Source organism: Cynocephalus volans, chromosome 1 (genome assembly GCF_027409185.1).
Source record: "Cynocephalus volans isolate mCynVol1 chromosome 1, mCynVol1.pri, whole genome shotgun sequence".
In the NCBI taxonomy this organism is placed as follows: Eukaryota; Metazoa; Chordata; class Mammalia; order Dermoptera; family Cynocephalidae; genus Cynocephalus; species Cynocephalus volans.
Window position 1 is genome coordinate 30,160,765 of NC_084460.1, and position 20,701 is coordinate 30,181,465.

Genomic DNA, 20,701 nt, shown 5'->3' on the forward strand with positions numbered 1-20,701 from the left:
TCTTACATAGAAGAGGAAAAGAACCAAGTGAGGCTAAAGCTGCGGTTGGTAAAGAAAGATGGAATAGGGGGGTAGCTGGTCATTTTCTGTGATTGGGACAGTATTTGGGTTTTTCTTTCTTTCTTTTGTTTGTTTTCCTTTTCTTATTCTTCTGAATAAACATCATACTGAGTGGTTTTATTTATGTTTTGATCGTGCTCTCAGGGTGGCCTTGTCTGATGTTGGTGTTCTGTAAAACTTTATGTTCAACAGGAAAGCACATCCTTGTTGATAGTGCGATCAGGGGCTGCTATTCTCCTCACTATGCTCCAGATTTCCTAATATATGTTCTCCGCTTTAGGCCTTAAAACAACTGTGAGAGATAATCCACAAATATTTAGAATTCTGTCCTGTATACCAGTCCCTAATCTGCAGGTCTTTTCCTCCAAGGAGCTTACAGTTTAGTGAGGTGAATACTTTATTAGCCCCTTTTTCCAGATGAGGAAACTGCTTTTGTGGCATTGAATAATTAGTCTAAAGTTATATACAGCCAGCAGAACATTGAACCTGGGAATCCAAGACCAGACAATGTGGCTGCCAGTTTACCACCTTGAGAATCTGAATCCACAAGGAGCCCAGACTGCTGCCACCAAACCTCAGTCATCTTCAGCTACTGATATCTGTGCATACCAAGGTTTCTCAACAGCAGCACTTTTGACATTTTGGGCCACACAATTATTTGTTGTGGAGTGTTGTTCTGTGCATTGTAGGATGTTTAGCAGCACCCTGGTCTCTATCTATTAGATGCCAATAGCACCCTCCCCTTAGTTGTGACCATCAAAAATGTCTTCAGATGTTGTCAAATGTCCTGGGTGTGGGGAGGATAGGGGCGGAAATCACCCCTGATTGAGAACACCATTTATCTCCTCTTGGGTCTTTTTGAGATAACAAACATTTGGGGCATGACAGTCCCCAAATCACTCAATGGGGAGTCCTTGAAGAGGAGAGAAGGAAACAATGTGGACTGTTTCTGTTTCTTTGTTTGGTTTTTGTATTTAAGTAGTTAGTTAGTTCATTTTTTGGACTAAGTTTTTGAAAAGCCTGCTCCACTAGGAAAATGAAGACTGAGAGGAAGGAAAAACAAAGTGGAAAAAAAACAAAAGATAAGAGAGTGATAGAGGTGGAGAAAAGGAGCTCATGGGAAATCACCCTTAAGTTACTCAGTTCATGCTAACAAAGATCTACACTAAGAAAGTCTTAATGAGGCCTCCTTGTACCTCTGCTCCTTTGTTGGGAAATGCTGATATGCTTAGCAAATAGCCTTGACAACTTTTGTGAAAATATTTCTTTTCCTTTACAGCGTGGTACCAGCTATAACCTTCCCGAACTGGCTCCTTGCAAGAAGGCTTCCTAAAGAGATTTCAGGCTTCCTCCAAGGTTTGTTTTTCAGGGAAAGCCAAGATTCCCTGGAGAAGTAGCAGAAATCACAAACCAATGATAGCTAAGTTTTTCTAGGTTTTCCAAGAGATATATTCTACTTAGCATCAACACAAATAATTGCTTGCATTTTCATAACTTCTTTTATCTAGAAATCTCTGCAAAGCATATAGATATTTTTTTTCTCATACGCATGAGAGAAATCACTGTGATTTACCTTTTTTTTAGATACAGAAGCCAAGTTATGGAGTCCACAAAAAGTAGTGAGAAATCTAGAAACAGACTACGAGAATCTTCACTCTGGGCCATTCTTTATGCTTTGCACCTCCTCAGATCTCCAGCTTCCCAATAGTAAGCTAATGATGATTGTTCTTCAATTATATACTTAATTATATGTTTCCATTGGCTTTAAAGTATTCTATAGTCTCTTCATTTGACCCATAAAATAGCAGGCCTATGGAGACTATGACTTAAACAAAGTTAAATAGTGAGTGTACTTGAACTAGGACCCAGATCTCATGATTCTTAGTCCAGTACTCTTTCTAATTGGTAAGAAAGGCCACAAATCCTTGTGGGTGATATTTAGCTTACAGAAAACATAACTGAGACAGAGATTCTAATCCACATAGAAATTCAGACCTATTTAACTCTTTATCTACTAGTACCTCATTAAATGGGGCCTTTAAGAGTTAGCTTTGGTGAGGAAATGAGAAAAGTAACTGAGATATTAATAAAAAGCATCTAGTAACTCTGAAATTAAATTTATCTTTGGGTTGCTGTAGTGGACAGTAGGTACAGTGAGGCTAATTCAAAAGAAGTCTTGCATAGGGTTATCCTTTGAGAACTAAACTAGTAGGAATTGAGAGATCCTAAGATGGCAGTGGCTGAGGCAGTTGGCGTGGAGTAGCTGAGGTGGAAAACGCAGCCACTGGGCCTTAGGCAGCTGGGAAACTTGTGGACCTTCCTCTTGCCGTCTCTTAAGGGAGGACCGCTGCTGGTGGCCGGTCGTGGGGGCTGACCACCACTTTGCCCTTGGCAGGAGAGGCTGCCTCATTTACAGGCAACAGCTTTGAAGTATGGAGCAGGAAAAGAACTGTTTCTTAGCTGCAAAAGCGAGTCTCTTAACAGGGAACACGGCGCCGGGGCTGCTGTTGACGCTGCCAGGATCCCGGAGGCCAGGGCCGCGCTGAAGGCGGCCAGCTGCCCTATTCAGGATTCGAGGTTTCAGGCCGGCATAAAAGAAGATTCCTGGGTGAGCCTGAGCCACGCCGCGGGACCGAGTAAGCAGTCCGAGGCGGCGGTGGCCGAGAACGGGGACGGCGACGATGCAGAGGCAGAGAGGGAGCCGCCCAACCCAGCACAGCTCCATGAGTGACCCCCAGCCCGGCCCTGCTCGGGGGGAGGACGCCCGCCCGGCTTCCGCCTGCCCCACCGGGCCACTCACCGGCCCCGGGGCTGCCTCCATTTTCTCAGGTGGTGGCGGCTCCAGCCCAGCCCGGCCAAGCCTGTCCTCCTCGCCTGGCTCGGCTCCTCACTGAGCCTTCCCACTTGCTTGCCCCGGCGCAGGGCTTCCCAGGGCCTGCCGGCCGGCCTCCCCTCCCACTCCCTCCGCGGTTCTCTGGCGGGGCTGGTGGCGTGGGGCGTCCCTGGCCAGCATCGGGAGGGCAAGGAAGTACGGGCTGGGCTGACTGTCACTCCACCGCACCCTGGGCTCCGGCCCCCGGTAAACTTCCTGTTACCGGGAGGCAGATACCATCTCTGCGGCCACCAGTTCAGAAAAACGCCTAACCGATTTCTGGTTAGGAATAGTGTGGTCGGAGAGTCCCGAGTTCGCTTGAACCTGCCGGAGAGCTGACTGTGGGCGGGCACCGGACTTGGTCCGCGCCAGGGGGATTCAATGGTGAACCGTGTGCTGCGGGCTCCTCCCCCAAGGAGCTCACGTTCTGGTGTGGGAGATAAGACAAGTACACAAATAAGTGCGATACCAGGAGGAAGGTGAAAAGTCCCGAGAAAGATCTACACAGTGCTATAAAGACACCGAGAGCGACCGGTCGTCTGCGCCTAGCAGAAACCTGGTAGACTTCCTGGGCGAGGCGGTGCCAAGCAGGGTCTTGAAGGCCCAGCTGATAGACGAGGGTTGCAGAAGACACGTCCCAGCCCAGCCCAGTGCACACAGAGTGGGGAGATGTCCAGCTAGGGAGGCAGAGACTCGACAGAAACCACACACCCTGTGGGGTCGCCACTGTGTGATCCAACAGCCCGGGCCAGAGCGCACGGAACAGGGAGAAGTCCTGCACGGGAAGTGGAAGCTCAGCAGAGACCACACACCCTGCAGTACCGCCCCATGATCCAGCAGCCCAGCAGAGTCCAAGCTGACCAGAGAGATGGCTCCCCGGAGAGGCCCAAGACCCGAGGCAACCACACACACACACAAGGCACTAGAGGCCAACTGAGCAGTCACGGAGGTAGCCATACCAAATTGGCAACCACAGCAACATCTTAGTTAGTCAATATTCTCAAACCGGGGGATTGTGAAACCCCCTGCCACAATGAATAAACATCAAAAAAAAAGATACCAGAAATACAAAAAATCAAGAAAGTAGACCACCAAAAGTTAATAAATCTCAAACTCTAGATGCTATAGAACAAGAAGCCCTTGAAATGTCTGACAAGGAATTTCGAGTGATAATTCTAAGGAAACTGAATGAGATACAAGAAAACTCAGCTAGACATCATGATGAAACGAGGAAAAGTATACAGGACCTGAAAGAAGAAATGTACAAGGAAATCAATGTCCTGAAAAAAAATGTAGCAGAACTTGCTGAACTGAAGAAGTTATTCAGCGAAATAAAAAACACAACGGAGAGTTTAACCAGCAGGCTTGTCGAAGTTGAAGAGAGAACCTCTGAACTTGAAGATGGGCTGTTTGAAATAACACAAGCAGACAAAAAAGAAAAAAGAAAAAAGAATCAAACACATTGAAGAAAATCTGAGACAGATATCAGACAACCTTAAGCGCTCAAATATCCGAGTCATGGGTATTCCAGAAGGGGAGGAAAACGGAGATTGTATTGAAAACATATTCAACAAAATAGTGGCAGAAAACTTCCCAGATATAGGAAATATCACAGATCTTCAGATCCAGGAAGCTCAACGATCTCCAAATGTATTCAACCCAAAAAGGCCTTCTCCAAGACATGTCATAGTCAAATTGGCAAAACTCAAAGACAAAGAGAGAATCTTAAAAGCTGCAAGAGAGAAGCGTCAAATCACCTGTAAGGGATCCCCAATCAGGCTAACATCAGACTTTTCATCACAAACGCTAAAAGCTAGAAAGGAATGGGATGATATATTCAAAATACTAAAAGACAAAGATTGCCAGTCAAGAATACTGTACCCTGCAAGGCTATCATTCCAAAATGAAGGGCAAATAGTATATTTCTCAGACAAACAAAAACTGCGGGAGTTCACTACCACAAGACCACCCTTACAAGAAATCTTCAAGGGAGTACTGGGTTTGATTCCTGAAAAATAACCACCACTGCCATAAAAACCCAGGAAAAATCAAAACCCACTAGTATAATAAAAATGGCATTCATGAAGAGAAAACAAGCAAACAAAAACGCTATCTACAACCTAAGGAACCAACAAACAAAGAAACCAAACAGTAAATCAGAAAGCAAGGAACAAAAGACACCTAAAACAACCAAACAACCAATAAAATGCTAGGAATAAATCAACACCTTTCAATAACAACTCTTAATGTAAAAGGCTTAAATTCCCCAATCAAAAGACACAGACTGGCTGACTGGATCAAAAACAGGACCCAACTATATGCTGCCTACAAGAGACCCACCTCACCCATAAAGATTCACACAGACTAAGAGTGAAAGGATGGAAAAAGATTTACCATGCAAACAGAAAAGAAAAACGAGCTGGAGTAGCTATTCTTATATCTGACAAAATAGACTTTAAACTAAAAACCATAAAAAGAGACAATGAGGGACACTACTTAATGATAAAAGGACTGATGCATCAAGAAGACATAACAATCATAAATATGTACGCACCCAATGTTGGAGCAGCCAGATTTATAAAACAAACTCTATTGACCTAAAGAAGGAAATAGACACTAATACCATAATAGCAGGGGACCTGAACACCCCACTGTCATTATTAGACACATCATCTAGGCTAAGAATCAGTAGAGAAACACAAGATCTAAACAATACTCTAGACCAATCGGAATTGGTAGATATCTACAGAACATTCCATCCAACAACTTCAGAATATTCATTCTTCTCATCAGCACATGGATCATTCTCCAGGATAGATCACATATTAGGTCACAAATCAAGTCTCAATAAATTCAAAAAGATTGGAATTATCCCATGTAATTTCTCAGACCACAATGGATTAAAACTAGAAATTAATAACAAACGAAACTCTGGAAACTATACAAACACATGGAAATTAAACAGCATCCTACTTAATGACATATGGGTCCAAGAAGAAATCAAGCAGGAAATCAAAAAATTTATTGAAACTAATGAAAATAATGATACATCATACCAAAACCTGTGGGATACTGCAAAAGCAGTATTAAGGGGGAAATTTATTGCATTAAATGCTCACCTCAGAAGAATAGAAAGATGGCAAGTGAACAACCTAACACTTCACCTTAAAGAAATAGAAAAACCAGAACAATCTAAACCTAAAGTTAGCAGATGGAAAGAAATCATTAAGATCAGAGCAGAACTGAATGAAATTGAAACCCAAAAAACAATACAAAAGATCAACGAATCAAAAAGTTGGTTTTTTGAAAAGATAAATAAAATTGACAAACCATTAGCATGGCTAACAAAAAAAAAGAAGAGAGAAGATTCAAATAACAAAACTTAGAAATGAAAAAGGCGATATTACAGCTGATTCATCTGAAATACAGGGAATCATTCGAGACTACTATAAACAACTATATGCCAACAAATTTGAAAATCTGGAGGAAATGGATAAATTTCTGGACACACACAAGCTCCCAGAACTGAGCCATGAAGACACAGAAAATTTGATCAGACCAATAACAATGAAGGAGATTGAAGCTGTTATCAGAAGGCTCCCAACAAAGTAAAGCCCAGGACCAAATGGATTCACAGCAGAATTTTACCAAACATTCAAAGAGGAATTGACACCAATTCTTTACAAACTATTCCAAAAGATTGAAACAGACGCAAATCTCCCAAACTCATTCTATGAAGCAAACATCACCCTGATACCAAAACCAGGTAAAGATATAACCAAAAAAGAAAACTACAGGCCGATATCCTTGATGAATATAGATGCAAAAATTCTCACTAAAATACTCGCAAACAGAATACAGCAACACATACGTAAAATTATTCATCACGATCAAGTGGGATTCATCCCAGGGATGCAAGGTTGGTTCGACATATGCAAATCAATAAATGTGATACACCATATTAATAAAGTCAAACACAAGGACCATATGATCATCTCTATAGATGCTGAAAAATCATTTAATAAAATTCAGCACTCATTCATGACAAAGACCCTCTATAAGTTAGGTATAGAGGGAAAGTATCTCAGCATAATTAAAGCCATATATGCCAAACCCACTGCCAATATCATCCTGAATGGGGAAAAGCTGAAAGCTTTTCCTTTAAGAACAGGAACTAGACAAGGATGCCCACTCTCACCACTCCTATTCAACATAGTGTTGGAAGTACTAGCCAGAGCAATCAGAGAAGAGAAGGAAATAAAGGGCATCCAGATTGGAAAAGATGAAGTCAAACTGTCCCTGTTTGCAGATGACATGATCCTATATATTGAACAGCCTAAAACCTCTACAAAAAAACTCTTGGAATTGATAAATGATTTCAGCACAGTAGCAGGATACAAAATCAACACACAAAAATCAGTAGCATTTCTTTTCTCCATTAGTGAACATGCAGAACGAGAAATCAAGAAATCCTGCCCATTTACAATAGCCACCAAAAAAATAAAATCCTTAGGAATTGAGTTAACCAAGGATGTGAAAAATCTCTATAATGAGAACTACAAACCACTGCTGAGAGAAATTAGAGAGGATACAAGAAGATGGAAAGATATCCCATGCTCTTGGATTGGAAGAATCAACATAGTGAAAATGTCCATACTACCCAAAGTGATATACAAATTCAATGCAATCCCCATCAAAATTCCAATGACATTTTTCTCAGAAATGGAAAGAACTATCCAGACATTTATATGGAATAATAAAAGACCACGCATAGCCAAAGCAATGCTGAGCAAAAAAAAAAATAAAGCTGGAGGCATAACACTACCTGACTTTAAGCTATACTACAAAGCTATAATAACCAAAACAGTATGGTACTGGCATAAAAACAGACACACTAATCAATGGAACAGAATAGAGAATCCAGAAATCAACCCACATACTTACTGCCATCTGATCTTTGACAAAGGCACCAAGCCTATTCACTGGGGAAGGGATTGCCTCTTCAGCAAATGGTGCTGGGATAACTGGATATCCATATGCAGGAGAACGAAATTAGACCCATACCTCCCACCATATACTAAAATTAACTCAAAATGGATTAAGGATTTAAATATACACCCTGAAACAATAAAACTTCTTAAAGAAAACATAGGAGAAACACTTCAGGAAATAGGACTGGACACAGACTTCATGAATACGACCCCTAAAGCACGGGCAACCAAAGGAAAAATAAACAAATGGGATTATATCAAACCAAAAAGCTCCTGCACAGCAAAAGAAACAATTAACAGAGTTAAAAGACAACCAACAGAGGGGGAGAATATATTTGCAAAATATACATCTGACAAAGGATTAATATCCAGAATATATAAGGAACTCAAACAACTTTACAAGAAAAAAACAAGCAACCCAATTAAAAAATGGGCAAAAGAGCTAAGTAGGCATTTCTCTAAGGAAGATATACAAATGGCCAACAGACATATGAAAAAAATGCTCAACATCACTCAGCATCCGGGAAATGCAAATCAAAACCACACTGAGATACCATCTAACCCCTGTTAGGATGGCTAAAATCCAAAAGACTCTGAACGATAAATGCTGGCGAGGTTGCGGAGAAAAAGGAACTCTCATACATTGTTGGTGGGACTGCAAAATGGTGCAGCCTCTATGGAAAATGGTATGGAGGTTCCTCAAACAATTGCAGATAGATCTACCATATGACCCAGCTATCCCACTACTGGGACTATACCCAGAGGAATGGAAATCATCAAGTCGAAGGTATACCTGTTCCCCAATGTTCATTGCAGCACTCTTTACAAGAGCCAAGAGTTGGAACCAGCCCAAATGTCCATCATTGGATGAGTGGATACGGAAAATGTGGTATATCTACACAATGGAATACTACTCAGCTATAAAAACGAATGAAATACTGCCATTTGCAACAACATGGATGGACCTAGAGAGAATTATATTAAGTGAAACGAGTCAGGCACAGAAAGAGAAATACCACATGTTCTCACTTATTGGTGGGAGCTAAAAATTAATATATATATATTCACACACACACACACACACACACAAAACCCGGGGGGGGGGGAGAAGATATAACAACCACAATTAGTTGAAGTTGATACGACAAGCAAACAGAAAGGACATTGTTGGGGGGGAGGGAGGAGAGGGAGGGGGGAGGGAGGAGAGGGAGGAGGGAGGGAGGAGAGGGAGGGGGAGGGAGGAGAGGGAGGAGGGAGGGAGGAGAGGGAGGAGGGAGGGAGGAGAGGGAGGAGGGAGGGAGGAGAGGGAGGAGGGAGGGAGGTTTTGGTAAGGGGCAACAATAATCAACCACAATGTATATTGACAAAATAAAATAAAATAAAGAAAAAGAAATTAAGAAGGATATTTTATAAACAGTATTCATCAGAAGACAAATAATTATGCAAAGTAGTACAGTGTCTGGTATTGCACAAACATACAATAAATGTTAGCTACATCCTGGCAAAAAATAAAAAATAAAAATAAATAAACTAGTAGGAATTAATTCTTAATTATTAACTTTACTCATATGTATAAATGACTAAGAGATTATCTTTAAATGTGTCACTGGGGGATTTAGGAATCCCCAATTCTAAGCAAGTTGACCAGGATATACAATCTCTAATAGCATCATTAAAACAGTGATTCCCAAATCTATATTTCCAATCCAAACCTCTCCTCTGAGTTCCAGCCTCACATATCCAAGTGCCTACTTCTTCATATTTGCTTGCTTTACAACTATCTCAAAGTTATTGTGTCTAAAACATAACTCTGGGTACGTCCCACAACAAATCTTCATCATCTCAGTTAAGGGCACTGCTCTCTACCTAGTTGCTAAGTCAGAAACCTAGGAGTTACCCACAACTCCTTCCTTTCCCTCACTTTCTTCAGCCAGTTCATTATTAAGTCTTGTTAATTCTATGTCCAAAATAAATCTCAAATACAACCACTTCTGTCTCTACTGCCGCTAGCCTAGTCCAGGTGATTGTCATCTCTTTCTTAGATACTGCAACATTTTCCTCTTGTCCCTTCATAACACTTACCACAATTTGTTTAATTATTGGTTGTTTTCTTGTGATTTTCTTAATCTCACTTCACTACTAGAATGTATGTAAATTCCTTGAGGATAGGTACAAAATCTGTCTTGTTCACAGTGATATTCCTAGCACCTAGCAGAGAGCCTAGCTCATCATATGCACCTTATAAATACTTGGAAAATATTTGTTGAATTAATGGATGAAAATTCAGTAGTATACAAAATTATAACATGATTGCTTACAGTGAAATAGTTGAAATTGGAACCTTTGTTTAATCACATATGGTAAAAATGACTGAAGGTAACAATTAGCATCAGTTGTATTACAATATGTCTGAAAGAATTTGTTAGAATTGAAATGGTTCACCTGCAACCCAGAAAGAGAGGAATCAGCCAGGATTTGACCATGTTTTTCTATCCCTCAGTTTTCAGGATAGAGAAGTCATAAATCCAAAGAACATTGTTCAGATGTTCATTAGAGAATATGATTACTGTCCTAGAGTATAGACAACTTATTAGGCTTTACTTGTGGCCTGAATGAAATGGGCCATAATACCATCTACCTCTATTTTTTCTGATCATTCACCAAACAATATTTTGATTACCAGTTAGACTTCCTGGTATTTTTACACTGGGAAGGAAATGCTCTGGGCAGCAAACACAAACGCTTTAATCACTGGAAAAATATATTACACATTATAATGTAACTCTGTGAGGTTAGGAAATTTTTAATTACAGCTGTGTCCCTAGCCCCTTAGAACAATGCCTACCACAAAGCAATTATAAGTATTTGATGAATGAATGAATGTGTATTAGTAAATCAAAATTAAACTTTATGCCACAGTCTCTTATGAATTTGGTTATTGTGAGTCAATTCTCAAGTGTCTATTCCATGATAGATGCATTAGGAAAATCAGATTTCTGGATCTGGAGGCCAAATATGAGATCCTGAACTCTAATGCTCCACCACAACAGTCTTTGAGACCCTATTTGGTTAGCCGGCTTACCTCATTCTCTGACATCTTGGTTCTTTGTAGTTCATCTTCTATTTAGCCTGTAGAGTTTCCTGAAAAAGAAAAAATCCAGTCATGCTGTTCCCCTGCCTAAAAATCAGTTAACTTTCTGTTACCTTCAGAATAATAGCTATCCGCAGTCTATCTCTCCAGCACCCCTCATCATGCTGTCTACCCCTCTTATCATTTCCCATCGTGTATGCTAAGTTTCAGTCACACTAAATTGCTTTGTATTTCATGAACATGCTGTGTGTTTCAGTCACACTAAATTGCTTTGTATTTCATGAACATTCTCTTTCTTTCATTTTTTTTTGGCTCTAATGTCTTTCCCTCCTCTTCCCATCTGATGAACTCTTGTCATTTTTTAAGATCCAGCCTAGATGTTACTTTTATATATATACATATTGTTTTTAAATTCTTTTAGATGTTACTTTTTTTAAAGAAGTCTTCATTTCCCTAGGAGGGAAAAAGCTATTTCTCTCTACTTGTCTTCTGTCTAGTGCACTATCACAGCCCTTATCTCATATCATAGCTATCTTTGAGATCCCGGAGGGCAGGATCTGTGCCTTCCTCACCTTTCTTTGCTTCCCTAATGTCTAGCACATGTTTGTGCATGCAAGAACCTGTATGGGGTGATAGGTATGAATGCTTATAAACAGCTTGCAGCGGTCTTGGCTTCTTGAACGAAGCTCCCTTCCCAAGGGAGAGTGGGAAACTTCCCAGCTGTATTTTACTTGGAATAATTGGGTGTGAACATAGTCAGAAATGTGTTTTACATACTGTCTTTATGGTTCACTGTAAAAGGAAGTGATAAATCTTATTGACAGATCAGCAGGCTCTCAGAAAGGGGTGATTCAGTGTTCCTTGTATACGCTCAGTACCTTCAATTGGCACCTATTCACTACCTATCTGTCTCCTTTGCTCTTGAGAGACTTTGTAACCCTAACACAGCACAGTACCTAGCACTTATTAGGAGCTCGATAAGTGTTTGTTGAAAGAATACATTAATTAATCAATTAAATTTTAAAATAAATTTTCTCCTCTCTCCTCTTAGATAATTTAAGTCCTCTCTTTTAATGTTTTAGGTGCCACTTCCTATTTACAGCCCTTTCTAATCAATCCAGCCTACTATAATTTTATCCTTCTCTGTTGTCATGCAATACTTACTAACATTATTGATTGAACATTTAGACTTTGCTATCTCGCATTGTTATCTATTTTTAAATGTGTATGTTCATTCTTTTCAGCTAGGTTGTAAAATCCTTGAGTAGGAACTATGTGTTAAAACTGTGCCTCCTACAGCACCTTAAATCTAATAGGATCCTAATACTGTAAATTGTTGGTGATGTTACCAAGAGTTACTTAGTATCTTGGCATCTGTACAGAAGACTTCAAAAGTCTTAAGAAGACTGCAATGAGATATCACCTCACACTCATTAGAATGGCTATTTCATAACAATAATAATAAAATTCTAGAAAATGACAAGTGTTAACGAGGATGTGGAGAAATTGGAACCCTTGTACACTGTTGACAGGGCTGTAAAATGGTATAGGCACTATAGAAAACAGTATGGTGGTTCCTCGAAAAAATTTAAATAGAATTACCATAAGATCCAGCAATTCAACTTCTGGGTACATATCCAAAAGAACTGAACACAGCATCTCAAAGAGATATTTGTATACCCACGTTCATAGCAGCATTATTCACAATAGCCAAGGGGTGGAAGCAACCTAGATGTACACCAGTGGATGAATGGATAAGCAAAATGTGGTATATACATACAGTGGAATATCATTCAGCCTTAAAAAGAATGGAAATTCTGACACATGCTACAATATGGATGAATCTTGAAGACATTATGCTAAGTGAAATAAGCTAGTCCCGAAAAAGACAAATACTGTATTATCCCATTTATATGAGGTACCCTAAGTAGTCAAATTCATAGAAACATGAAGTACAATGGTGCTTGCCAGGGGTTGGGAGGAGAGTTGTTTAATGGGTTTCAGTTTTGCAAAATAAAGAGTTCTGGAAATTGGTTGCACAACAGTGTGAATGTACTTAACTGAACTGTACATTTAAAAATGGTTAAGATGATAAATTTTATGGGATGTGTATTTTATCATAGTTAAACAACAACAAAAAGCACTGAACAGGGAGTCAAAGACTAAGGTTGGAATTCTTGGTTGTTCTCTGATGACTGCTTAATATTGACCAAGTTGCTTTTTCACTCGGTGACTGTTTCTTTGAACAGGATAATAATGCCTACTGGCACTGGCTTGAATGCGGTTCAAATAAAAAACAAAAGCAAAACTATTCTTAAGATCATTTTTTGAGCAGTAGTTTTTCCAGTATTCCAGTGTCCCTAATCTGTTAATATTATTACAAGTTTAACATCTTCTTTCATAACAAAATGTTCCCAAAGATACCTCAGCTATAATCTGTTACCCCTTCAAAGGATTTGTATGCTGAACCCTTTCAATTTGGGCTGTTCACCTTATAATTTGGCCTGGGAAAACAGCAAATAAACACCCTTTATGAGGACTATTGATGATCTAAGATGCTAATTATCAATGTGGTTTAGCCCCAACTGAGGAAATACAAGCTCAGGATTTTCGTGTTAGTAATGTGTAAGAAAGCTGGTCCCAAATTAGGGGGATAAGAAGAATTAACATCTGTTTAGTACCTATTAAGTGTCAGGCCCTATAGCAGACATGTTACGTGCATTACCTTGTTTAATATTCACAACAGCCTTGTCAGGTAAATGGGGAAAATAAAGCTCAGGGAACTTAAGACACTTACCTAAGATCACACAATGAATCACAGAGATGGAATTTGAGTCTGTGTCTGTGTGACTCTGAAGCCTATATTCTTTCTGCTATGTAAAACTGCCTCTCAAAATATATTTGACTATGCCTATTGGTAATAGAGTTTATGGTAAATATTTGATGTATATTTGTACACTTATATCAATTATCTTACTTTGTCATTGCAAGTAAATAGGCTGTGTAAGGATGATTATCACCACTTTACAGATGAGAAAACAGGTGGTCAAAAAATTTAACTTACCTAACATCAAACAACCAGTAAATGATAATAATAGGATTTAGACACAGGTACTGGAATTCTCCGAGTCCTGCTTTTTTCACATCAGCCTTTGAGAGCAAAATTTTATTTATGAATTTTCTGGCTCTGACATTTTTTTTTTTATAGAATTTAAGAGTGAGCATCTTGACAGTCTTGCACTTCTGGTTATGCATGAACAGATTAAACACATATGTTTATCCCTGTTCTCTCCCCCAAATCAATAAAGTGACAGTGAGTTCATATTTTTTAAGTTACCTGCCTTTAAGGACAAAGAGAATAAGAAAGAAAACAATAGCAAATGAAGGATATCGACAAATTTTGGGAAGATGGAAAGTGTACTTGAGTTGAGTAAACTGAATCCTAAATGTTTGCAGAGGCATATATTAACAAGAGACAAGCAGGTACCTATTGCAGAATGCCAGAATTTCAAGAATTGGAGGAAGCAGATGTAACAGAGCAGAGATGATGTGAGAGTCTGAAAAGAGGGAAATTGTCTGAAAGTCTATATGGGAAGTTAAACTACCACGTCTCTTCCTTCATCTTGCTCACTCGGGCAACTACCCTGGAAGAACCCAAGGGGTTTATTCTGCAAAAAAAAATGAACTACAGAAGCTCCAGACTCTGAGATACAAGCCATGGCTAAATAATAACTGGGGAGACTATAGTAGAAGGATACCACACTGAAAATACAGAGATGAGATGAATTGTCTACGGGCTGAATGATGAAACTCACTCCGCCCTCTTGCTCTATTTTGCTCCGAGTACTCATAGTAAAGCTTATATTCTCCAGGGAATATATCAGGGAATTAATTTTTAGAGGAAGTTAACAGTGAGTAACCCCAGAGTAAAGATCTATAGATACTGATACTTGATGGTCCCCCAACAAAATGCCTAGGTCTCTTTTATCATCCTACAATGAAACCCACCAACTGACAAACTCTTCTTGTTAACCCAGAGCTTCCAAATACCTGTTAAATGACTAACTCTTAAATATGAAGGGACAGCAAAGGATCGCTACATGCGTAAGACAAACTTTCCCCAAGAAAGATAGCATCAAATAGAAATGGGGGGGGGGACCCTCAGAGGAAACAGAAACACTGTAGAGAGCAGAAGAATATTTTTTACAAAACAGTATGTACCCTCTGAGAGATAGTAGACAATAGTGCATCCGTAAAGCAAAAACAAGATGATCCAAAAATAGGAACAGAGAATAAGTAACAGCTCTGGAAAGTTAGAAATATAATAGCAAAAACAATTCACAGAAATCTTAATGTATAGTTGAGGAAAATAGAAGAAATCTCCCAGAAAATAGAAGAAAAAGAAACAGAAAATAAGAGAGAAAAGATATAGGATGGATTCATAAGGTCCAACATTAGATTTACAGGAGGAGTTCTAGAAATGGAGGAAAGGAAATTATTTAAAAAAAAAAAAAGCTATGAGAAAATATCTGATAACTGAAGGACATGAGTTTCCAGATTGGCAGAGCCTGCTGAGTGCCAAGCATAATGAAGGAAAATGAAAACACTGGCACATCGTCATGAAATTTCTGAACACAAGGGATATAGAGAAGATTAAAAAAAATCTTGGTGGTAGGAGATAAGGAGAGAGCAGAGAAAGGGGAATGGATTACTTATAAAAGAATAGGTAATAGGAATAGCATATTTCTCAACAGCAACACTGGTGGCTAGAAGATGATGAAGCAATACTTCCAAAATTCTCAGTGGAAATTATTTCCAGTCTAGAACTCTACACTCAGTCCTATCTCTCAAGTATGAGGGATAAATAAAGATATTTTATGCGAGACTCAAAAATTTATCTCCCCAACAGATATATAACTTTTCTCAGGAAACCACTAGAGGGTGTACTCTACTAAAACAAGAAAAACAAAGAAAAAGGTTTTAGGGAATAGGATCGACCTAGGAAAGAAGCAAAAGGAGGTCTCAAGATGACAGCTCTATGCAGACCTAGGGAGGGATAGTCAGACTGGAGGAAGAAGTGCTCCAGCAGAGTGTTTCTGGTGAAACTGATAGGGTATCTGACATTTTTTTTTATAAATTAATAAATAGCAGTATAAATATTTTATTTGAGAAAATATTGGTAAACATGAAAAGAAGCAAGTAAAAGAGAAAAAAGTCTTGGTGGGTGTCGCAGGCTTTGGGAGGCCACTACTTTCTTTTTTAGGTTTGTGTGTGTGTTAAAATATACCCCTGCTATATTTTGTTATGAGCCAGGTAGCTCAACGTGAACTTTTAAAAGTATTTACAAGCACGACCTTGATAAACATGTAAAAATTTCAAAGAAAGAAAGAAAGAGAGAGAAAAGAAAATTGTTAGTGTCCATTTAGACCCATGATATAAAATGACATATGAATTTTCTTTACAGAGGAGTCCCGGAGGGATAGTAGAAAATAACAACCCCAGATATTTGAAAAAAATAAGGCCCTATCTAGGCCATTTTCTCTGAGGTATCACATTTAGTTTAGAGTATCACAAGTGTTGCCATCCCCAAAAATGACAAAAATGAGGGGGAATGCATTGAGTACTGATGTGAATTGATTGAATTGTGTCCCCCAAAGTTCAGATATTAGAAGCTTAATCCCCACTGTAACTGTTGAGGGTAGGGAATCCTATTCTGGTAATTGAAAGGTGGGGCCTTGGAGAGGTGATTGGATTGTGAGGCCTGTACCCTCATGAATGGATTGATCCATTTTTGGAATAGTGGGCATAGTTCTGAGGGCTTTAAAAGGAGAGCACATGAGGAGCTATCTCTCTCTTTGCTCTGCCATTTTCTATGACGTGAGACTCCTGCATTGCTGTAAAGCCACCACCACCAAAGAAGACCCTCACCAGATGTGTTCCCTGGACTGTAGACTTCTCAGACTCCAAAACTGTAAGCAATAAATTTTGTTTTCTTATAAATTATACAGCTCCAAGTATTTTGTTATAAGCAACAGAAATGGACTAATACAAAAATTGGTATGAGAGAAGTGGGGTGTTGCTTATAACAAATACTTGAAAATGTGGAAATGGCTTTGGAACTGGATGTTGAGGAGAGGCTGGAGGACTTTGGAGAAGCAGGCTAGAAAAAGCCTAGATGCTAATGAAAGTTTAGAAGTCAAGAAAACCAGGGAAAGTTTGGTACTTTTTAGAGCCTGGTTAAATGGTGGTGAGCAGAATATTGATAGAAATATGGACAGTAAAGACCATTCTCAGAAAATCTCAGATGTAAATAAGAAGGAGCTTTTTGTAAACTGGGGCAAAGATCACCCTTGCTATGAACTGGCAAGGAACTTAGCTGCATTGGGTCCATGCTCTAGGACTTTGTGGAAGTTGGAACTTAAGAGTTGTGAACCAGAGTACTTGGCAGGAGAAATTTCTTTCTTCTTCTTCTTTTTTTTTTGTCTATAAAAGATGGCTGGTAAGGGGATCTTAACCCTTGACTTGGTGTTGTCAGCACCATGCTCACACAGTGAGCTAACCGGCCATCCCTATATGGGATCCGAACCCATGGCCTTGGTGTTATCAGCACCACACTCTCCCAAGTGAGCCATGGGCTGGCACTGGCAGAAGAAATTTCTAAGAAATAAAGCATTTGGGAAGCTGCATGGCTACTTGCAACAGCCTATGCTGAGTTATAGTGGCAAAGGCATGACATAAAGCCAGAATTTGAAAGAAAAGCAGAGTGTAAAGATTTGGAAAATTTGCAGCCTGGCCATGTGGTAGAAAAGCAGAGAATTTTCAGGAGAAAAATGCAATGGTGCTAAGAAGATTAGTACAAAAGAATGGGATTATCAAGAGAAGGGAGAAAAGGCCTTGAAGGTGTTGCAGAAGCCTCTGGAGTCAACCCGTCCATTACAGGCCCAGAGGCCTGGGAGACAGAATGGTCTTGGGGAACAGGCCCAAGGTGCCCTCCATGGCCTTGCTGCCTATGGCAACCTTGGGATGCTGCTCCCCACACTGGCACCCCAGCTGCTGTTCCTGCTCCAGCTGTAGCTAAATTGGCCCCAGGTGTGGCTGGACCTGAAGCTTTACTTGGCAGCATTCATGTGGTATTAGGTCTGCAGCCTCCCAGAATGCCAGAACATGAAGACTTGGGAATCTCCACCCTGATTCCAAAGGATGTGTGGAAAAGCCTGAGGGCCCAGGAAGCGATCTGTCACAGGGGCAGATTCACCGCAGACAGCCTTCACTACAGCAAAGTGTGATATAAGTACTAATCAGTCTTAACTGGCTGATTTTTTAAATTGTGAATTAAATGAATGTCGTTGTATTTGTCCATTTTGTGTTGCTATAACAGAATACCTGAGACTGGGTAATTTATAAAGAACAGAGGCTTATTTGACTTACGATTCTGGGATAGCTGTTTCTGGCACGGGCCTCAGGCCACTTCTACTCATGGTGGAAAACAGCAGCCAGCAGTGGGTACAAGCAGATCACAGGGTGAGAGGAAGCAAGAGAGAGAGAGAGAGGAGGTGCCAGGGTCTTTTAAACAACCAGCTCTCATGGGAACTAATAGAGCGAGATCTCACTCAGGACCCCCCTCCCCCAGGGAGAGCATTAATCCGTTCATGAGGGATCCGCCCCCATGACTCAAACAGCTCCCATCACTGCCACAATGGGGATCAGATTTCCATGTGAGTTTTGGTAGGGACAACACATCCAAACTCTATCAATCGTAGATATTCTGGAACCTAAATAAGATGTTTTCCTCAAGGTGAATATCATGAGACTGGCTTATATACGGAATTGGGAGATCTAGGGTGTAGTCCTCTTTCTTATTGGCTCTGTGACCTTAGCTATAATATTGTCTCCGTCCCTGCCACTTCTTCTGTTTACTCCAGAAGCTAAATTGCAATGAATAATGTCCAAAGAGAACTGCTTCATGCTAAGTCCCTCTCAGTAGGAAATATGCTCCAGAGTACTTATTTGGGATTATTCAGTCTCTTCTATTAAACTATAAGAACTTTAAAAGTATCAACTATATCTTTACCTCTGAAATTTCCTACGTATTCTATTATTGTTCTCTGCTTTTAAAGGTGCTGTGGATTGATTATATTGTGTCCCCAAAGTTCATGTATTAGAAGCTTAATTCTCACTGCAACTATCAAGGGTGGGAAATACTATGGTAATTGAAAGGTGGGGCCTTGAAGAGGTGACTAGATTGAAGCACTGAGCCGTAGTGAATGGATTAATAATGGTGGTCAGGGGAGTGGTTCTGAGGGCTTTAAAAGGACAGCGAACGAGGAAGTTGGTCTCTACTCTCTCTGCTCCGCCATTTTCTGCCATGTGAGACCCCTGGGTCACTCTCGCCACCACCAAGATCCTCACCTGATGTGTTTCTTGGACTTTGGACTTCCCGGCTTCCAAACTGTAAGCAATAAATTTCGTTTTCTTTATAAATTGCCCAGTTCCGTGTATTTTATTATAAGCAGAAGAAACAGACTAATACAAATGGGCACTAGATAAATGTTTCCAGAGATTTATTGACTGATACTGTGAGGAGAATGTTTGTCATTAAATGTTCCTCTAATTCCCTTTTAAGAAAAGACAGAAAGTTTCACATGCTCCAGGAAAATTATATTTTCATTGTTAAATTTATGATTAAGTTGGAGCTAAACAATAAAGTAAAAACGAAACAGTCTGTTTCTTTCCCAGAGAAAGAGTTCCTTAATGATTTATATTTTTATGTAAAGGAAAGATTTTATCCAAAACACTAGATTACCCTCCAGATTTGGTAAATTGAATTCCTATTTTATTTCGACTCATGTTCTTATGAGTGTTAACAGTAGGATTTGTGACCCATCTAAACAAATAAATCTATATCATGAATAAATCAAGCCTTGATGAGTAAGATATAAACAGTTTTTATGATCTTGAAAAGTATAGATGGAGTGAGAATTAATTTGTTCAGCAACAACTAGAACTGCAGATTACCCTTGAGAATTCAAAGTACACTTTAGGACAATAAAACTGCTCTCTAGAAATGGAAACTTCAATTTATAAAACTTATTTATCTAACCATTTCATGTATTTTCAAGCACTATAACTTTTCAATCAAGGCTATTTTATTGTAGTTAATATTCATTGAGTCCTTCCTTTTGAACACACTGCTAAGCTCTTCAATACATTATCCTATTTTTCTATCACTAGCAATCCTGTGAAATAGGTACTATAATTATCTCCATTTTACAAATAAGAAAATGCACTCAAAGGGATTTATTAAATATCATATTCTTGGTGTGATCTGAATGGTTACTAGATATTATACCTTCTTAAGTATGACAATTTTTTTCTTTTTATAGTAGCTATATCATACTGCTTGTTCAACCTTTAAAGATTTTTTTTCCCCAGTCTGGTTTTGTTACTCACTACTTTAGTTACATCTCTATCTTATCTACATCCATTTTGTAGGCATAGATTATGTGATTTTCTCTAATTTGTTGATAAAAATGTTGAGGTGGCAAGGCCTAGTGTAGCCCATTACTATAGACCTTTGTCCAGTTTCACACTGGTCATTCCATCAACAACTATGCAGGCAACTACAATACTACTAATTGTACTTCTCAAGTAGCACCTGTTTCCCCTTTGTATCCTCACTGTTACCAT